Source organism: Leopardus geoffroyi, chromosome C1 (assembly GCF_018350155.1).
Source record: "Leopardus geoffroyi isolate Oge1 chromosome C1, O.geoffroyi_Oge1_pat1.0, whole genome shotgun sequence".
In the NCBI taxonomy this organism is placed as follows: domain Eukaryota; kingdom Metazoa; phylum Chordata; class Mammalia; order Carnivora; family Felidae; genus Leopardus; species Leopardus geoffroyi.
The window spans coordinates 207,860,066-207,881,289 of record NC_059328.1 but is presented as its reverse complement, the minus strand read 5'-3'; the positions used below and the strand labels follow the sequence as shown (position 1 = coordinate 207,881,289).

At 42.7% G+C, this 21,224-nt stretch overlaps 2 long non-coding RNA genes across 3 annotated transcripts in view; one reads left to right on the top strand and one right to left on the bottom strand.

Annotated features, from left to right (window-relative positions):
- The first annotated feature begins 2,776 nt into the window (after positions 1–2,776).
- Positions 2,777–16,294, top strand: LOC123599547. Its single transcript, XR_006713191.1, has 3 exons — positions 2,777–2,916; positions 10,005–10,006; positions 16,283–16,294. It is a non-coding gene; the product is annotated as an uncharacterized LOC123599547 (long non-coding RNA).
- LOC123599546 overlaps positions 14,176–21,224 on the bottom strand; it is a 34,534-nt gene continuing 27,485 nt past the window's right edge. The window contains exons 5-8 of one of the 2 annotated variants that reach the window (XR_006713190.1): positions 19,264–20,291; positions 18,571–18,674; positions 16,159–16,194; positions 14,189–14,404 (exon numbers count right to left, since the gene is read on the bottom strand). This is a non-coding gene — a long non-coding RNA (uncharacterized LOC123599546). Of the gene's footprint in view, positions 14,405–16,158; positions 18,675–19,263; positions 20,292–21,224 lie in introns of both variants that reach the window. The other variant, XR_006713189.1, reaches the window with a different exon arrangement.

The window sequence follows — 21,224 nt, the reverse complement described above, 5'->3', positions numbered from 1 at the left end:
ATTTAGGATACAAATGAATCGTCCATGACCACCAGCAGGAGAATGGATAGATTGTGACATTTTCACAAATGGGATAATATACAGCACCAAAAATGAATGAACAATAGGTTCATTTTAAGTATGGGTGACCCTTAGAAATATAATGGGAAGGGAAAAAAGGAAATTGCAAAAAAAAAAAAAAAACCCAATTCTTTTACGTGGATGGAACCAGAGTGTATTATGCTACAGGAAGTAAGTCAAAGACAAATATCTTATGATTTCACTCATATGTGGAATTTAAGAAACATGACAGATGAACATAGGGGGAGGGAAGGAAAAATAAGATAAAAACACAGAGGGAGGCAAACCATAGGAGACTCTTAAATACAGAGAACAAACTGAGGGTTGCTGGAGGGGAGGTGGATGAGAGGGATGGGCTAAATGGGGGATGGGCATTAAGGAGGGCACTTGTTAGGGTGAGAACTGGGTGTCATGTGTAAGCGATGAATCACTGGGTTCTATTTCTGAAACCCATACTACACTGTATGTTAACTAACTTGAATTTAAATTGAAAAAAAATAGTGATACAGGGGTGCCTGGGTGGCTCAGTCGGTTAAGCGTCTGACTTCAGCTCAGGTCATGATCTCACAGTTTGTGGGTTCAAGCCCCACCTCAGGCTCTGTGCTGACAGCTCAGAGCCTGGAGCCTGCTCTGAAATCTGTGTGCCTCTCTCTCTCTCCTCCTCCCTCACTCATGCTCTGTCTCTCAAAAATAAATAAATGTTAAAGTTTTAAAAATAGTGACACAATTTTCTAAAGTTCACAAGAAAGCAAATATAAATAATATATTGCTTAAGGAAGCATTCATAGGTAACACATCTATAAAGAAAGTAAATAAGATGATATTTTGAGGAATCTTTTCTTTTAAAAATGAGATGGTGTGGTATATTCATACAGTGGAATATAATTTAGCAAGAGAAAGGAACCAATTAACTGATGCTTGCAACAATGTGAATGAATCAAAAAGCGTGTGCACTTGTATGATTTCATTTGCATGAAATTCAAGAGCAGATAAAACCACTTTATAGGCATACAGATCAATATGGTGGTTGCCTCACTGTGGAGGGTTGCGTGGGGAATGGGGGTTTGAGGTATTAACTGAAAAATTCACTGGGAAAGAGCCTGAGGAAACCTCTTAGGTGATCCTATTTCTTGATCTGGATGATTGTTATGTTATATATGTAAAATTTCACCAAACTGAACACTTAAGAGGTATGCGTTTTACAATGTGTAAGTTATACCTTAATTATTAAAAATAATTAAAATAATTATAATAGTACATGATATGTATTTTGTTTGACCTTTAAGTCCTTTTTGGTAGCACAAAAAGTAGGCAGCCTCACATATACACCAGAATTTATTTTTTTATTTTATTTTTTTAATATGGTTTCCATATAACACCCAGTGCTCATCCCGACAGGTGCTCTCCTCAATGCCCATCACCCACTTTCCCCTCTTCCCCGCCCCCCAACAACCCTCAGTTTGTTCTCTGTATTTCAGAGTCTCTTATGGTTTGCCTTCCTCCCTCTCTGTAGCTTGTTTCCCCCCCCCTTCACCTCCCCCCATGGTCTTCTGTTAAGTTTCTCAAATTCCACATATAAGTGAAAACATATGGTATCTGTCTTTCTCTGACTGACTAACTTCACTTAGCATAATACCCTCCAGTCCCATCCATGTTGCTGCAAATGGTCAGATTTCATTCTTTTTCATTCCCGAGTAGTATTCCATTGTACATATAAACCACATCTTCTTTTCTTTTTATATGAAATTTATTGTCAAATTGGTTTCCATACAACACCCAGTGCTCATCCCCAAAGGTGCCCTCCTCAATACCCATCACCCACCCTCCCCTCCCTCCCACCCCCCATCAACCCTCAGTTTGTTCTCAGTTTTTAAGAGTCTCTTATGCTTTGGCTCCCTCCTGCTCTAACCTCTTTTTTTTTTTTTTTCCTTCCCTTCCCCCATGGTCTTCTGTTAAGCTTCTCAGGATCCACATAAGAGTGAAAACATATGGTACCTGTCTTTCTCTGTATGACTTATTTCACTTAGCATCACACTCTCCAGTTCCATCCACGTTGCTACAAATGGCCAGATTTCATTCTTTCTCATTGCCAAGTAGTATTCTATTGTGTATATAAACCACAATTCCTTTACCCATTCATCAGTTGATGGACATTTAGGCTGTTTCCATAATTTGGCTATTGTTGAAAGTGTTGCTATAAACATTGGGGTACATGTGCCCCTATGAATTGGCATTCCTGTATCCTTTGGATAAATTCCTAGTAGTGCCATTGCTGGGTCATAGGGCAATTCTATTTTTAATTTTTTGAGGAACCTCCACAGTTTTCCAGAGTGGCTGCACCAGTGTGCATTCCCACCAACAGTGCAAGAGTGTTCTCATTTCTCCACATCCTCACCAGCATCTGTAGTCTCCTGATTGGTTCATTTTAGCCGTTCTGACTGGCGTGAGGTGGTATCTCAGTGTGGCTTTGATTTGTATTTCCCTGACGATGAGTGGCGTTGAGCATCGTTTCATATGTCTGTTGGCCATCTGAATGCCTTCCTTGGAAAAGTATCTATTCATGTCCTCTGTCCATTTCTTCACTGGGTTATTTGTTCTTCGGGTGTGGAGTTTGGTGAGTTCTTTGTAGATTTTGGATACTAGTCCTTTATCTGATATGTCATTTGCAAATACCTTTTCCCATTCCATCAGTTGCCTTTTGGTTTTGTTGATTGTTTCCTTTGCAGTGCAGAAGATTTTTATCTTGATGAGGTCCCAATAGTTCATTTTTGCTTTTAATTCCCTTGCCTTTGGAGATGTGTCAAGTAAGAAACTACTGTGGCTGAGGTCGAAGAGGTGGTTTCCTGCTTTCTCAGAGTTTCGATGGTTTCCTGTCTCACATTCAGGCCTTTCATCTGTTTTGAGTTTATTTTTGTGTCTGGTGTAAGAAAGTGAGAACTATCTATGATGCTATTGGAAGTCAAAAGAAAGCTGGAGTAGCCATACTTATATCAGACAAACTAGACTTTAAATTAAAGGCCGTAACAAGAGATGAAGAAGGGCATTATATAATAATTACAGGGTCTATCCATCAGGAAGAGCTAACGATTATAAATGTCTATGCCCCAAATTTGAAAGCACTCAAATATATAAAACAATCACAAGCATAAGCAATCTTGTTGGTAAGAATGTGGTGGCACCAGAATTTATTTTGACATTATGTTGGTCCATGAAATCACAGGGGAGAAACTCTGCTCTAGCCTACTGACTTTTTGCATAGCACTTAATCCATTCTCCCTTATTGACAGAACTTCTCTATCAGACTATGAAGACCAGGAGAACAGAAACCATGCCCCCATGGTTCCCAAACTATGCACCAAGGTATCCTGTCCTGTGACACATTTTAAAAAATTTTTTTAACATTTATTTATTATTGAGAGACAGAGCACGAGCATGGGAGGGGTAGAGAGAGGGGGAGACACAGAATCTGAAGCAGTCTACAGGCTCTGAGCTGTCTGCATGGAGCCTGATATGGGACTCAAACACACAAATTGTGAGATATGACCTGAGCCGAAGTCAGTCGCTTAACCGACTGAGCCACCTAGGTGCCCCTCCTGTGGGATATTTTAAATTTTGAGAGAAATGCAACAACATTTCATCAAGAATGATGTGAATTGATAGCTTGAAATAGTTCAGCTTCAGATTAAGATTATGTTACATTCCGGTACGCCTGGGTGGCTCAGTTAGCTGAGCGTCAGACTTTGGCTCAGGTCATGATCTCACAGTTTGTGAGTTTCGAGTCTCACATCAGGCTCTGGGATGACAGCTCAGAACCTGGAGCCTGCTTTGGATTCTGTGTCTCGCTCGCTCTCTGCCCCTCCCCCACTCATACGCTGTCTCCCTCTTTCTATCAAAAATAAATAAAAACACTTTTTAAAAAAGATTATGTTACATTCCTTTTCATAATACATTTTTTTTTTTTTGCAAAGCTGACTTTAGTGGTCACTGTCATAAAAGGTAAGTAAACACGAAATCAATATGCGAAGGGAAATGCGACAGTGTCCAATCTGATTCCAAGGATTGAGAATTTGTGCAGGGCCCGACAGGCACATGTATCTCGTGAATAAGTAATCGTGGTTATTTAGACAGTAAATGAAAGTGCTATTTTTCTTTCAACTTATTTGTAGCTTAAATGGCTCCTAAATTGTTAACCCATAAGTATTTATTAGGTTGGCTTTTATCTATTAATTAAGCAAAGGGCTATTCGTTGTTAACTTTTGCAAGCTTGGGGATGTTGTGAAAATATTACTGAAACGTTAAGGGTACCACGAACAAGAAAGTTTGAGAATCTCAGCTGTGACTATTACATACCCATAAACATAATCACACACACACACACACACACACACACACACACACACACACAGAGAAATTACCCAGCATGGTGTCTGATGTATAAGTTTTCAACAAATGTGTTGAGGAATGAATGAATGAATGAATGAATGGCAAAGCCATGCTTTTCTGGCTTACCTTCTCCTGGTGGGAAGTGTGTTCAAGGTACTCATCTCAGTGTGGAGCCCCCTTAGTTAACCGAACCCTGGTCTTTCATCAAACAGGCTAGAGATGAAAGAAAAGAGCCCAAGCAGCTTCTGAGGTGCAGGTGCACTAGTTGGGAGGCGCGTGGGAAGGTTTCACAAAGGAAGTGAGCATTACAGACATTGAAAGTGGAGGATTGAGAGAGAGCGAGTGCCTGGCATCTGAGATGGAAAGTGTTTCTGCCATAAGGGCTGTCATGCCTGGAAAACACATGAGAAAGCCCGAGAACAAAACTACAAGGGCAGCCGAGAAGGAGCCGAGGGAGAGATGGATCACAAGGGAAGGGCGGTGTGAGTTGAACCAAGAATAGGAGGCACAGGCTGGCAGAAGCAGGAAAGTGACACAGGCAAGAATCGAGAGGTCACGTCACTGAATTTGAATTTATTTAGAATTCGCTGAAGAAAAAGAGCAGGTCGGGTGTTTAAAGAAGGGGGCGATATGGTCAGAGACTTGGGAACAAGATGTAATTTTAGCACCGGTGCCTGCAATGAGGCAACGAGGTAAAGAAGGCCACCTGGTTGACATGTGGCTTTGAAGAGCCCCCAGATGGGCTCCGGGCAGGGTTTGAAAGGTGTTCGGAAGCACGACGGAGTGTGCAAAATAGAACCCAGCGTAGCTTCGTCCGGGGGAACAATCTGCTGTGTTCGGATGGTTGCAAATGAAGGAAAACATGATTTGCGTTCTCTCTTTGGGCCGAAAACCTCCACGCTGCTCACATTCCTCTGAACGTGTTTACAGAACGTGATCTAGACAAGCGTCACCTTTCGGCTACCGTGGGGGCCAGGGGGAGGTGGTTCGAATCATCAAAATCTGCTCACACGTGGATCGCATCCTCAGAACAAAGCCTCTGGGTGGCTCGCCAGGCTGGCAATGGGGTCTGCCTACAAGGCTCCTACCAAGTTTTGCCTTGTTCTGTCTTGAAGAGGGCTCATTCATTGTGTATGACAGCTCACATTTTAATATAGATCTCCTATCAGGGTTCTCCCTACATCATCATACCATTTAAAATAAAATATTTGCATCTGCTTCAACTTGGAACATTTTAGAACTTCATGTCAGAACTTCATTCCTAGTTGAACCATTATTCTCTTGGCATGTGAGATACACTTATTCTAAAGTGCCGGTGATCTTTTTTCTTATTTCTTGGAGGTTGTGTTGTAGTGTGGTCTTCTTGATGAGGCCTGTATAGTCAGTACCCTTGAGAAATGTCTGGGGGGCAGATGAGTCTTATGGAAATTCTCTCAACTAACAAACTGGGGATCAAATCCCAAGTTTATCGCACACTGCTGTGACCTCAGCCCAATCGCATTACCTCTCTGAACACCTGCTCCCCCACCCATCAGATGACAAGGGGCTGTCTGTCTCTGTGGGCACAGCATGAGATTCAGGCTCCCATGAGCCCGGGTCTGAATTCTGGGTCCACCATTTGCCAGCATTCTGAGCCAAAAGAAGTTACTCACCCTGAATCCAAATTTGATCGTGTGTAAATACAAATAATGGTCTCTTTCTCATGGAGCTATTGAGAGAAATAAAGGCAATTATAGGTAAGGTTGCCAAATATTTTGTTGGGAACCTCACCGTCCGGTGTTTGAGGTTTTTTATAGTTATATAGACTGCAATGGGAAGTGACTTAGGTGCAATTCTTCTGGCTTACTCTCTAGGCTTATGCCCACTCTGCTGATATGCAAATTAGATGTTTAGCACGGGACTTGATTCCTTATAAATTCTGGAGCACAAGGCAGAACGGCTCTATGCAGCCAAGCACAGTACAGAGCTGTGATCAGGCAGGTAGCAATTATGAATAATGCTGAACACTTTTATTTTATTTTTTTTAACGTTTTTTTATTTATTTTTGGGACAGAGAGAGACAGAGCATGAACGGGGGAGGGGCAGAGAGCGAGGGAGACACAGAATCGGAAACAGGCTCCAGGCTCCGAGCCATCAGCCCAGAGCCCGACGCGGGGCTGGAACTCCCGGACCGCGAGATCATGACCTGGCTGAAGTCGGACGCTTAACCGACTGCGCCACCCAGGCGCCCCTGAACACTTTTATTTTATAAACATACAGTGCAAGCCAATCTTGGGTTTGCTTTCATTTTATTTATTCAGCACTTTTATTTTCTTAATTCGTTGTTCCTAGACCTCCTTTCTTTTTAAAAATGTTTAAGTGTTGACCTTAAGTCCAGTTAGTTAACATGCAGTGTTATGTTCGTTTCAGGTGTAAAATATAGTAATTCAACACTTCCATCCATTACCTTGTGCTCATCACGACAAGTGCACCTTCTTTATTTAACCCATCCCCCCATCTCCTTCCCCTGAAACTTCATTTCTTATTACAAACATAATACATATTTCTTTTTAAAAATTAAAAAAAAAAACACAGATTACTTTTTTACGCTTTTATTTTATTTTGGAGAGAGGGAAATAGAGTGCAAGTAGGGAAGGGGCAGAGAGAGGGAGACACAGAATCCGAAGCAGGCTCGGGGCTGGCACTCATGGACAGTGAGATCGTGACCTGAGCCGAAGTGGGACACTTAACCAACCGAACCACCCAGGTGCCCCTACCAAAGATTACTTTAAAAAAACAAACAAACTGTGATGTCAGAAATAACCACCACTAATATTTTGTTGTATAAATTCCTGTGTGTGTGTGTGTGTGTGTGTGTGTGTGTAGGTACAGAGGACTATAAATCCAATTTTACTGTAAACGCAATTTTGCAATTTATTTTTTTTCAGGTCACATTTTTCTTACTGTGGTAAAATACACATAACATGAAATTTACCATTTTCACATCTAAAAGTGTATGACTCAGTGGCCTGAAGCACATTCATAATGTTGGGCAGCCACAACTACTGTCTAGTTCTAGAACCTTTTTAAAACCCCAGAAGGCAATCCCATACCCATTAAGCAATCACTCCCCATTCCTTTCTCCTCTCAGCCCATGGCAACCACTAATCTGTTTTCTGTCTCTGTCAATTTGCCTATTCTAGATGTTTCATATAAATGGAATCATAAATATGTAATGTTGTGTCTGTCACTTAGCACAATGTTTTCAAGTTCATCCGGGCTGTAACATGTATCAATACTTCGTTCTTTTACCTGATTGAATCGTATTCCATTTGTACATATATCACACATCAACCTGCCTAAGGGATTGTATTTCCAACAACTCAAATTCTCACAACAATCCTGGAAGACGGACGGTGTGATTTGCATCTTACAGGGGACAAAAAGGAGACAGAGGAGGCTATACAAGGGCATATGGTATTATTGTTGGTGCCAGAATCAGAATCCAGGTTTGTCTATTTACAAAGCCCGTCCACTTTCCATTTAAATTCTATTTACAGAACTATTTCCTTAAGATAAAGTTCTAGAAGTGAAATTTACAGATCACAGGACATGAGAAATTTTAAAATTACTTATTGCCAAACTTTTTAAAGGCGAGACACTTTTGGTAACTTCATTAAGCTTGAACCAAGAATTTTACAGATTTAATTTAGTTCCAAAGTGCCTTTCAAAACTTGATGCTACAATTTTTTGGCATGAAGGCCATATTCAAATTGCAGAAAAATGAGCTCTTGTTTATGCATATCATAAATTGACTGCCAAGACACCAATGTGAATTTCAGGAGTCTCAAATTCTAGAAGGAGGAGTTAGAATTCATGATTTCCTGCTCTGAGTCTCAAAGCATTTTGGCTAATCGTGATCAATCTTTTGATGAGTAACTCAAATCTGGAGGTTTTCGACACGAAGAAGGGGACTGCTCCAAATTCTCCTTGGGAGGAGAATTGGTATTAGGGACATGATGTTCGAATTTCTCGGCAAAATGTCGTTTTCTGATAAGTGGAAAACGTGTTTTCCAAAGGAAACCTGCTGCTCTGTGTAAAAACAAGTTCGATAATTGCTCTAACTTCTGTACCAAATACCAGATCGAAAATAATTTTTTGTGCTATGAGTAATCTTGGTGTAATGGCTATAACAGAACCAGTTCTGAGTCAGTAAAACCCAAAAGTTGGTTTGGTGGAGGGTTTCAAAATACTTTTACTTATTTGGTAAAAGGAAGAATGAAATGCAGACTGTCGTCATTAAATGTTCTGCAATACAAATACTTTTTACCTGATACATTGTTTGCATTTAGTATTTTTGTTAGAATAGTAGGACAACCTGATTCCAATGATTAATTGCATTAGTCGCAGGGATTTCAAAAAAAGTTGTGAGGAGATTAAAATGTATTTACTTATGCACCAAACGTCTATTGAGCACCTACTCCGTTAAATCGCTAAGGACCTATCAGTGAACAAAACAAATAACTCTCTACCCTCATGGATATAGCTCAGGTAGCTGGCTGGTTGGAGGATACACACCAGACAAACAAAATGCTATCTATCCGATGGTGATAAAAAAAAAAAAAAGCAGGATGAAGGATAGAAGGTGACAGAGAGGGTGACTTTTGATCAAGGACCTGAAGAGAGAGAATATGCTATGCAGTAATCTGGCAGGATAGATGGTTAAGGCAGGGGCGTCAGTAGGAATAAAGATCCTCAAGAAAGATTGCAGTTGGAGGATTCGAGAACAGCCCAAGGGCCAGTAGGAGCAGAGTAGAGTGAATTGGGGAAGGAATGGTCGGCAATGAGGTTACAGAAATCTAGGGCCATGGAGGCCTTTGTAAGGATTTTGGCTTTTCCTCTGAGTGGGAAACTATTGCAGGCCTTGAGTAGATGTGATATACTTATTAAAAGGTTAACTCTGTTTGCTGTGTGGGAAAAAGACCATAGAGAGGCATGAGTCGAAACGAGAAAACCTTTCAGAAGTCTCGTGCAGTAATCCAGGCTAAGATGGCCGTGGCTTGGGTCCAGCGGAGAAGTGGTTAGATTCTTGACATATTTCTGAAGGTAGAGTCCATGGAATTTGCTTACAGATTGAATGTGAAAATGATATAAGAGCCCATTCAGGGATGATTTTGAGGTGGTTAGCTTGCAAAAAATGTCATTTATTTAAAAGGAACATTTCAAGTATAGGTTTTTGTAGTTGTTTTTTATAATTGGTTTCTGTCATGGGATGATGAATGAGTTTGGTTTGGGGCATGTTATGCTCAAGATAACAATTGTAGTCCAGCTGGGGCAAATGAAGATCAAATCTTTCCAGCTGGATCTTCACTGGCCAAGTCCTCCATTCTGGATGGGCTGTATCAGCCCATAGAAAGGATGATTTTTTTTCTAATTTGTATGCCTGGAGTAGACAGAATTCTAAGATCATCCCCCAAAGTCTGGCCCTGGGTACACAAATATGTTCTCTTAGCTATTCACTCAAACACTAGTATAAACACTAAGTACTAAGGTATTGCTGTGAAATTACAGATGTAAGTAAGTCGTCACATCAGTTGGCCTTCAGGGAGATTATTTGGGTGGACCCTGCTGAATCACTTGAGGCCTTTAAAAGTAGAATTTCTCCCAAGGATTGGAAAAGAAGAAATCAGAGACACACACTCCAACTTGCCTTCCCATGGTGGCCACAAGGAAGAAACTGTGGGTGCCTCTATGAGCCGAGAGATGTCCTCATAAAACGACTAGAAGGAAAACAGGATCTCGGTCCTGTGACACCAAAAATCTGAATTCTGCTAACAGTCAGTGAGCTTGGGAGAGGACTCTAATCCCAGATGAGACTGCAGTCCTGGCCAACACCTGGATTTCATCCCAATGATCCTCTGAGTAGAAAACCCAGCCATGCTGTGCCTGAATTTCTGACCTACAGAAACTGTGAGATAATTTATTTGTATTGTTTTGACAAAGCTCTTTAAAACTCACACCATCGGTGACAGGGGCAGCCCTAAAGGAGAGGAAGCGGAGAAAGCTGGCGTAGACAAATCTTTCAATGGGTTTTGCTAGAGAGAGAACAGAGAAATGGTGATGTATAGAGAAGGGGGTCAAAACAGTACTGTTTTGTTTTAAGGTGAGAAGTCTTATAGTATTGAATACTGACAGGAAGGACAAAATTGCACAGGAGAAACAAAACTGTATTCCAGAGAGAGAATAGTCCTAGTGCAATGTCCTGGAGAGAGGGGTGGGACCCAGGAGATAGTAGGAGGAGTGGGTTTGGTCTTCCACAAGAACAATGGCATCTTTCCATAGTACTGGAGGGAAGGAAAAGTGTCCTCTATGCACACAGAGAGAGGCCAGCTACTCGCTGACTGGTAGGAGACTCCTAATTGCTTCCATTTCTCAGTGAAATAAGAAGCAAGGATATCAGTCAAAAAGGGAAAGACGGGAATGTAATCATCTAGGAGTGAGGGTAAGTGAACAGACCAGGGAAATACAGTGGGCTGGCTTTGGTCTTCTGAGACTAGTGACTAGGAATTTAAAATCATCAGGTTCAGGCTTTAAAACATCAGAGAGTTGCCTTTAGCCAAACTGGGAGTTTTCAGATAACTACAACGAGAGAAAGAGAGACACAAGCGAGTCCAGGATATATACAGGGGATTGGTCGTGATGTTTGCCATGGAATCTAAAGCATGGTAAGAAACGTATAGGGAAGCAGAATGAGTAAAAGGAGGTAGGACCATTGAATTATAGGTCCCTGGGGTAGGGAATAATGCCTGAATAATGCCCACCCACCAACGATGTCTTTGTCCTAACCTCGGGAACTTGTGAATGGCAAAAGGGACTTTGTCGATGTGGTTAAGTTTCTTGAGACGAAGAGATTATCCTGGAGGACACAATGTAATCACAGAGTCCTTATAAGAAGGAAGCAGGTCCGTGCCAGAGAGGAAGGCAATGTAATGATGTCAGAGGCAGAGATTGGAGGGATGTGCTTTAAAGATGGAGGAAAAGGCCACAACCCAAGAAACACAGGTGGCCACTAGTCACTGAAAAGGTCATAGAAATGGATTCTCCCCTCAGAGCCTCTGAAAGGAACCAGTTCTGATTACACTGTGACTTTAACTCAGTGAAACTGATTTCTGACTTCCATGCCCCAGAACTGTAAAGTAATACATCTGTGTTGTTTGAAGCCACTAAATGTGTGGTGATTTGTTACAGCAGCAATTGGAACCTACTGCAGTCCCAATAGAATTGAAGAATGGTTGAAACTGAGATACTCAAGGGAGTGAGCTCAAAGTTAAGAGAATGTGGTCAGCAAAGGAGGTACCTGAGTTGGGCATATGAGATTGTGCAGTGAGTGGCCGTGACCATGTGATGAGGCTAAGACCACAAGATTTGTGGACGAGGTGTAGTAAGACATAGTCATTTGAGAAAAGACTGAGGACCTCAGAGCCTAGGGCTTAGAAGAATTATCTAAGTGGGTAAAAAATTCTTCAACTATCATGATAAATGTGGCATTGGAGAGTGACAGCGATCTAGAAGCTTAACTCTTGTAGAACCAAGGGTGAGCGACTCTGGGGTTTATAGACGACTGCAAAAGGGAAGGGGTAGCAAGTGATTGAGTCTGATGGTAGGAGTCTTACAAATGGGAGGAGCGGTGGAGGGAAGAAGTAAGAGGATGGTCTGGAAGAGGGATAATGGGAACAAGGACAACATCTGCCCCCTCACTCCAGGCCCACCAGTATGAGGGGCTGAGTGAGCTAGAACAGCCACCACCCGAGACAGCTACACGGCAAGCAGTGCCCTTGAATGCATCCAGGATTCAGAGAGGGTAAGAGGGCAAAGGAAGTAAGTTCCAGGGTGTCCCACGGGTAGGCTTTGCTTTGTAGGAGGGAGTGGGAGATGAAGCCATATGGAGGACATATAGTGCGGTATGTGGGTAAGAATCTGGAAAATGAGGGAGCATCTTGGAGAGGATCCTAGCTTCCGAATGGTGGCTGATAAGATTTGTCCCAATGGCCGCCTGGCAGATGGTGGTAAAGAAGTTGTGAGGACTTGGAGGTTAGAGGGGGTCATCGTGCTATTGGCACCCAAGAAAGCTCTTCATGCTTTCACCCTCTTCATGCCTACTCACGGCAGCAGAAGGAAAAGGGATACTGAGTGTGAACATATTTTGAGATACATGATATAAAGGGAAAAGATTACTTACATGTTCATCTGATAGAAAAGTGATACGTGACAGAAAAGAATCTCTTGCTCTGATTGGTTTTCACAACAGCCAGGCATCCACCCCAGAACCTGCAATGGCTGTCAGGTTTCCAGCTACTCCCACTGTAGGCCAGAGCCTGAGCTGACGAGAAGTCAGAGCACCATCTTTCAAAACCCACATCTCTGCTCAACACCAAGAAGATCCATGAACAGACTGAGCCCCTGTCTTATGATCAGCGGGTTGAACTTAAACTTTGAAGGCTTGGTGCTTTGGGCCCATTTTCAATATGCTCCCCAAATAACAACTTTATTCTAAACACGGAGTCCCAATCAAAGTGTGGGTCATGGGGGAAAAAAATCTAGTACTGTGTGATACGTGGGAATGCTTGAATTAAAAACAAAAACCTGCATGGTGGGACCAGCCTTTCAAAGAGTGTTACAGCAAGTACATGTCGGCAATTGAAGTTGAGACAGAGGGGAAGTGAGTTGCCAGAGGTCTTTGAGGTATTATATGATGTTGAGGTCACAATAGCCAAACGGATAAAAGGCTGTGGACATACAGAGATTGAGGAACCCAGTAGGGCAAGAATCGAAAGGGCATCTTACTGTTGCCTAATATTCATGAAGAGGAGGCCTTACCCAACATTGTACGTTAGCTTGTGATTCCTGCATTTCTCTGGCAAGATGGGTATAACATACCATCTTGTAAGTCCGGTCTTCATCTAGGGTGGGTGTATCCCAAGCAATGAATGACTGTGGGAATGCCAGTAGGGTCCTCAGCCATCAAAAATTGGTTCAATTTTGCCAATTACTGAAGGGCACAGGAAGCAGGTTCTGGAGGACACCCAGGACCAGCTCTTCTCCATTTGCTTTCAAGGTGTTTCATCCCTTTCCTCAACCCTTAACACATAGCAATCATCAGAGCTACCTCCTTCTTCCGTGAGCTGGCAGGGGTGCTCAGAGATGGCAAACTAATTTTGCTGTCAGTCAAAGAGAAATGCACTCTGAAAAACCCCTTCTGACCCTAACATTCTGTGCTCATAAAACAAACCTCCCTGTACCCCCAATCATAGTGTGTATCCTTACATTAAGTACAATTTGACTTTGAATGACCCATGTCACATGTCTCTCTCTCTCTGAATAGGAATGATCAGGAGGCCGCTCTGCTCTGCTTTCTACCATCCATGAATGCTCGTGCAAGAACGGACAACTGCCACTTTGCCTGAACAGAGCACAATATGCAATTACTTTAGTCAAAAGTACTTTGAGGTGATAAACTCAAGGTGACGCTGAAAAACTAACTTGTTGTCTTCATCTACACTTTCATCTTTATTCACCAGGAATTAGACTTTAAAAGTACCAAGCTTCCTGTGTTGTAGTCTTTCATCAATTCTTGATTCTTCTTAAGGGAATTACTAAGTTCCTTAGCATATGGCCTTTTACTAAGATCATCAACCAACCCTAGAAGGAAACAGAATGAGTGACAAAGAGCTCCGGAAGCGTGGCACTCTCCAGGGAATGTATGAAGCCACCAGGACTATAAAGGGCATCCACTTATGAGCTTGCTTTGCAAGTGACTGCTCGCTTGGCCTGAGTGAACGTGAGGATATTTGAATTTGAGTTGAGTCTGGGGTGAGGAAAGTGGAGCGAGGAGGAAGATCCATTTTCTGTAAAGCATCAGGTTCAGAAGGGGTACAGAAGAGCGTTTGGAGCATCTTTGGGACTAGATGAGAGTCCTGGGCACCTGTTCAGAAGAAAGCAAAGGCGAAGGAAGACCAAGACAGACTTCACCTGCTTTGATTGCTTCCCTATTATTCAAAGGAAATAAACTTTTGAAAGAAACCTAGGAAGCATCTTAAGGAATGCTTAGTTTTCATCTTATTTCCTAGTCTGTTGAAATAATTAAATTTTCATCGTTAGCCATCAGAGGATGAGGTTTCTTTCATCTCATTGGCTTTACACAGGGGTGGTGTTTTTTTTTTTTTATTATAAAAAGATTTGCATTCACTGGAGGCCTTTGCATCTGAGAAGGAGATTTCTGGAGCTTCTCTCTCCCCCAACTCCTTCCTATCCTCAGCCTGGACTGCAGACCACAATCACCAAAGCTGTCAGAACTAGAATCTCTTGGGTTGGGGCCTAGAACCGAATTTTCAAAAATTTCCCTGAATAGCCAGATTTGGGAAACACTGAAAATTCCCAAGAACAAAAGAAAAGATGGAGGAAGAAGAGGTGAGGGGATCAGGGGGAAGAGATCAAGTGCTCAGAGGACTCTGGTTGTCTCTCTGTGCTCTTGTGCAACAGAAAGCTAGGACTTCTTGTCCCTTGCTTCTTCTTATCTTCTACTAGCTACTGGAAAGAATGAGGGGAAGTTGGATGGGAAGACCCTTGGTGCTAAGGATTTCTGCATTCAGGGGGTCATACCAAGTGGGGTCAGACTGGGTATTTGTGACCCTTGTGAATTACCTAAATTAACTGAGTCTCAGTTTCCTCATCACTAGAGCTCAGTGAGTGGCTGCCACCATCCACTAATGGGCCCGGGCCAACCCAAAGTAGGCCACAATTTAGAGCCTCCAAAAGAGTCCCAGACATGGCAGCCCTGGCATTCCCAGGCACCAAAGACACGCTAGGGCAGTGTCAAGGTGATCTGAAATACACATTGGCCCTGATGGAGCCCTGAGCCAAGCTGGGAATGGGACCATACTCTTCTCCCATACTCTTCTCCTTCCAGTTTTGCAGACTCTGAACTATCAAGTCTCATTCAAGCCTGTCTTCTTCCAAATGAACCACAATCATTTCCTCCCCACCACGGCCTTCTTGCCAGCTCCATTCCTTGGAAACTGGCCACTGCTAATTATTGGTCTGATTAAAGCAATGATCACTAACATATGGATGACGGGTGCGTTTGCAACTTTTCAGGGAGTGTTTGTTAATTCAGAGTGGTAAAATGGATTCAGGAGGTGGATCATTATGGTCTGGAGGGGCTTCAGGGTTCCTTGACTATTCCAGGGAACTCCTCACCCCGAAACTGATCTGTCAGCCTCAGAAGTGCCATTCCAGTCTTTTCATTGGTCAGTTTTGTCTCTACATCACACCAGACTGAATTAAATATGTGGAGGAAAGAGTGATGGCCAGCACAGCCCATCAGAAGCCATGAGAGCTTTCACCAGCCTCATTTTTCTTCAAATGTCAAAGAGTTTGCCTATGATATTTATCTGAAAATAAATGCCTGTTTGGATACCTCTTCTTCCACAAATCTTAAATGAGTAAAATCTTGAATAACTAAAAATGTTACACCATCAGGTCCGGGAATGTAGTTAAGATGCTAAGACTCTCAGAACTCGGGAGGAATGTTGTATAAACTGCCTGTATTTCTTACGATTAGGGTTGGCTCCTCATGACCAAAAACATAGTGTAAACAAGGTAGGACTATATTTCTCTCACATATGAAAGTCCAAAAAGGTGTCCCAAGATCATTATGGACTTGCAAGTGTCACTGACCCTTACTTTCTGTCTCCTTGCTCTTCCTTCAGTGGCCTGGATTCATGGTTAGTTTATGATCCAAGATGGTGGCCCCAGTTCCGGTCAACATGTCCACATTGCAGCCAGAAGAAAGGAGGAAAAGGGGAGAGCACACACTCCATTTCAGGACACTTTACATAAATTTAACACACAGTTTCCACTAAAATCCTGCTGACCAGAATTTAGTCACATGACCAGGCCTTTTTGCAAGGAAGGTTGGGAAGTGCAGCCTTTGATCCAGGCGTGTTTTCACTTCTAGGTTATTGTGGGCTTTCCTCAGCCCTCCTGACTTTCATGTACCTTCGCCCTGGCAGCAACCACATGCATGTCGCTGCCTGGAGCAGCTGCTTCCTGAGGCATAATTCTTCTTTCTTGCCTTGGCTGTTATGGCACTTGTGAGGTCATGTCCTGTGCATATCTAGGTGCTGATCTGGGACCGAGTCCCTGAAAACATTCACTTTTTGTTAGTTCCTCTAAGGCATAGAAGACATTCTCTGTCCTGACACTGTAGTGGAAAGTAAGGGAAAGCCCCTCAGACCGTTGATTCCATTAATCAACAAAGATGTGAATGAGGCATTGGATGTGCCAAGGACTGGGCAAGGTGTTGAGGACGCACCTAGAGGTGTGAGGCCTCTAGGGAGACAGGAGCAAATGCAATGTCAAAAGCTGGATGGTTATCAGGGAGCTCTGGGTGAGGTCACCCGGACTATCAGGGCAGAAAGAGGCAGTCAGGTAAATCATGTTGAAAGAGGCTAGCTTGAAAAAGACTTTTGAAGAGGAATAGGGATTAGTCAGGAAACATGGAAACATGTATTCCATGAAGAAGGCTGAACATTACCAAAAGGAAAGAGAAGGAAAAGAGGGTAGTGTGCTTATGCAATACATGCTATCTGGCATTTTTGGAAATGCAAGAAGAGGGAATTAGAAAGGCGAGAAGGCAGGGACCAACTCCTGGACTGTCTTGAATGTAATATGAGACAAGTTTCACTTCAGATTCAAGACAGTGGAGAAACCATCAAAGGGTTTCAGCCCATGACACGGTCAATTTTGCGTTTGTAGATAGAGTACTCTGGTAGCCCCGTGAAAGAAAGTTTCAAGGAGGGTTAAAGAGAAGAGGGGGGACCAAATAGGAGCCTCCTGTAGTAACGCGAAGAAAGCTAATGATAGTGTGAACTAGCATAGGGGAAGGGAGATAGAGATAGAGATAGAGAGAAACATCACAGAAGTCAGCCAGATAGGTGTGATGTCTGACTGAACGGGAGGAGGACTGAAAGAAAGCTACCACGGATGACGCTTTGCTTTCTAGTATGGGCTTGACTGGATGGTCCTGCTAACCAATGAGAGCAAATGTACATGAGAAACATATTTAGAGAAGATGCTGCTCTTATGTGGTAGACAATTAAGGGTGCTGTGCCTGGGGATATCCAGGTGGAGAAGTCGGATTGTTCTAGGAATCAGAAGCTTCTGGCCTGGGAGTTCTAGGTGGCCATGATAAGCATATAAGTCTCAGTTTCCATCATGTACCAGGTCATTCAGATGGGATTTGTGGAGTGAAAAGAGCAGTGATCCAAAAGCAAAGCATGAAGGAGCTTTTTCTGAAGGAAGAGCACCAGGGTGGAGGGATACAATGAAAGCCAAAGGCTGAAAGAGCTTGGTAAAGATAGTACGGACCATGGCGTCCTGTTGGGTATAAGAGACAGACCCTAGATGAAAGGACTCAGCTTTTGTAGTAAAATAGGATGTCGTTGGTGACCTCACTGGGAGTTATATCAAGCTTCAGGAAATGAGCTTCATCTCAGAGTAAATTAGCATGAAGAAGGGAAATGCTGGGTTCTGACTTCTGTGTGGAGTAAAGTGTTGGACAGTTCCTAGTGGTTTTACAATGTAAAGGAAAGTTTTATTGTTTTTGGTTAGTATCAGGGAGATTTGCATGCTTCTTTTGGCTGCAGGAAGGGAACCAAGAAAGAAAGAACCTTGACTTGAAATTTCTCAATAAAATAAGAGGCAGGAAGTCTTCCATGATTTGGAAATGGAAATGAGCAGTGACTTTTGGAATGCTTTTGAGGGGAACGGAATAGAGGATGACCAAGAACCAGGAAAGGGCTTGATGGAACTCTTTCTGGGATCGGAGTCCTGTTCTGATACCTTAAGAATGGAATTGGAACTTGATACTCCACTTTATGGATTTCAGCGTCTGATCGCCTCAATCTTCAAATATAGTCTGCTCATGGATCCCTATCGCTGGGCTCTAATCCACTTCGTGGCACACTTTTGTGCATTGTGTAACCTCCTCTATGTCTTATCGACAATTTTCTATAGCTAACACTGTTATCTACTGTCATTTTCCCCAGATACTTTGTTCTACCTGCCAAACTTGAATTTTCTCTTCACCTTGCATCTGAGCTCACTCCAACCACAACTTGACAGTCCATGATTAAGTCCCAATCTTCACTTCTCCTGGTCTGCTCTAACCTAATCCACCACACCAAGTTGGTCTGCAGGCAAATAAATAAATAAATAAATAAATAAATAAATAAAATCTAAGCAATGGGTAAAGAAAGGTGACTTTCTACTTTCTTCCTCGCTCCTCTCTTAAAAGAGATAATGCTAATCTGATTGGCCAGATTTCAAGACATTGACTGGATTATGTTTACTGGTGAATGGGGTCTCTGGCAACTGCTCAGCTAGTACTTGCTGAGCTTCTGTCATGAGCCAAGTGCTGTTTTAGGTTCTGGAGACACAGCAGTGGATAAGACAGTAGCCCTGACATTCTAATGAGACGAGGCAGGCAATGACCACGTATTTTGTGAATGAGTGCTACCAAGAATATGAAATAGGTCCATATGTGAAGAGGACCAGAAATGATGCTTTCGCTATAATGAGTGGGGAAGCGCTCTCAGGGGAGATGACATCTGAGTTATGACCTGAAGCTGAGGAGGAAGTGACTTTGTCAGGGAAGATCATTATTAACAAATGCAAGGTCCGGAGAGAGAGAAGGAGTTGGTGGCGTATTTTACAGATGGAAAGAAGGCTAGTAGTGAAAAAGCAGGAGGGTGGAAGAAGATGTACCACAAAATTGCATACCCCCTGTTTCCTTTATTCTTGCAGCTAGCTGGGTCAGTTGAGGCAGAGCCTGAGTCCTTGAACAGACCTCGCCACCTTGTCCTCTGACTCTCTCCTCTTCCCCATTCAGATGCCTCCAGCTGGGGTGCGGAGGGGTGGCTTCTGAGTTTTTCCAGAGTGCTTCATTATGGAGAAATGGAGCCCTGGGACAATTTGTAACAAAATGATAGCTAGTTTATCGTTTGTCTTATTCCCTTGAGAACCCTGTGGAAAAAGCCATGCTTAAGGAGCAAAGGGAATTCAGCTCTTCTTAGATTCTTCTAATACTATCCAACACCCACGACCAATGGCTGCCATGTGAAGTTGGCAAATGATTGATAAAATGTTTGTATCAAAAGGAACATCATACTCTTAGAACGAAGGGCGTAAAAGGGTAACAGGAAAAGAGCATAATCTAATTCCGACCTCAAGTATTTTGAACAAATTTCCTAAGCTTGCATCACAAGCTGATATGCAGGAATCCAATTCTTAAGAGCTTGTTTCACATGTTTACAGATATTAAAATGTCCAGAATGCTCCTTTTTAAAATGTGTAGTGGCAAGCTATTGATGAGACGTGATGGAACAATCCCCATTGATAACTCCGGATTATCCCTGGGGAAGGTGAGGAGTTGGGAGGCGTATTAAATCAGCAATCAGCCATCAGTTTGCTTTTAAGAGACAGGAGCCAAACGTCTCCTGTTCAGGGAATGGGCAAATATCAGAAAACATGTCAGGAATTCCAAATTGGATGACCTTGGGAAGTTGCAAGGCATTACAGGAAATAACAGGAAATGAAGAATATAAAAGTAACTTAGCAGATGCTCTTGAGAGCTTCAGTGGTGGGACCACAGCATTGTTCTTTGGCATTAACCAGATAGGACAAAAATAGCACGAACTTCCAGCAAAGTCTCTGGGTGGGTGGCAGAACTTGGGGATGAAATGAGGTGAGAAGAGGCTTCTGTGACCCCTGTCTACCAAATCACTTTGGAGGCAGAAAGTCAGAAAACCCTGTAGATTAGAAATAGAATACGAATTACTTCAGGGAGAGCATTGAAGAGATTGCTGGCTCTCAGAAGATTTCCAAGCCACATGAAAATGGATAGGCTTTTTAAAGTTCAATGATTTAAAAAAACAAAAAACAAAAAACAAAAATGAATCAGCCTCATCAAATGAGTAAAAATCCACTGCTTAGAGAAAACAAAGGGCATGCTTAAGGAAGATTTCAGATGTTCTGTTCTTGAGTCTTCTTCCTGTTTTCTTTTTAGTGCTGTGTTTTGCACGGGAACCTGATCTCACAATGGGACTTTGATTATATTTCGTGCTAATACATATATCCCCTTAGTCTGCTGATAAGGGAGTGGAGAGTCTCGGGAGAGGGCAGCAAAACGAGGAGGGAGGAAAATTAGGGCAGGCATTTCTGCAAGACTGAGTGAATACTACAGGAATTTGGTCATCTAAAAATCAAGAAAATATAAAACAGAGAGTCTAATGATTAAAAGCAGTGAATGACGTTAGTTTCCCTTTTTATTCCAACCTCCCATCTTCCACCACAATTTAACCCAAGGTCCCTTTATTTGTTCATTCACCGATAATGTAGCATATGGCCTATTCTGGACGTGGAACTCCGACGATTGCTTGTCCAAAGTCCTCAGGACAAGCATCCAAGGCCTGGGTTGCGAAGACAAGTCACTTTTAATGTGTACCGGGGCTATACTCGAAGGTCCCTGTGGCAGACAGAATTCTAAGAATGACCCCCCCCCAAAACCATTGTCCTGTGTTATCTATTTCCCTTTGAGTGGTGGGGAGCGGGGTGGGAGGGGCCTGTGATTTTGATGAGTCATTCCATGACCGTTACATTTATGGCCAAGGAAGACTGTCCAGTGGGTCGAATCCGATCACATCAGCCCTTCGAAAACATCAGAGCTTTCCCCAGCCGCTCAC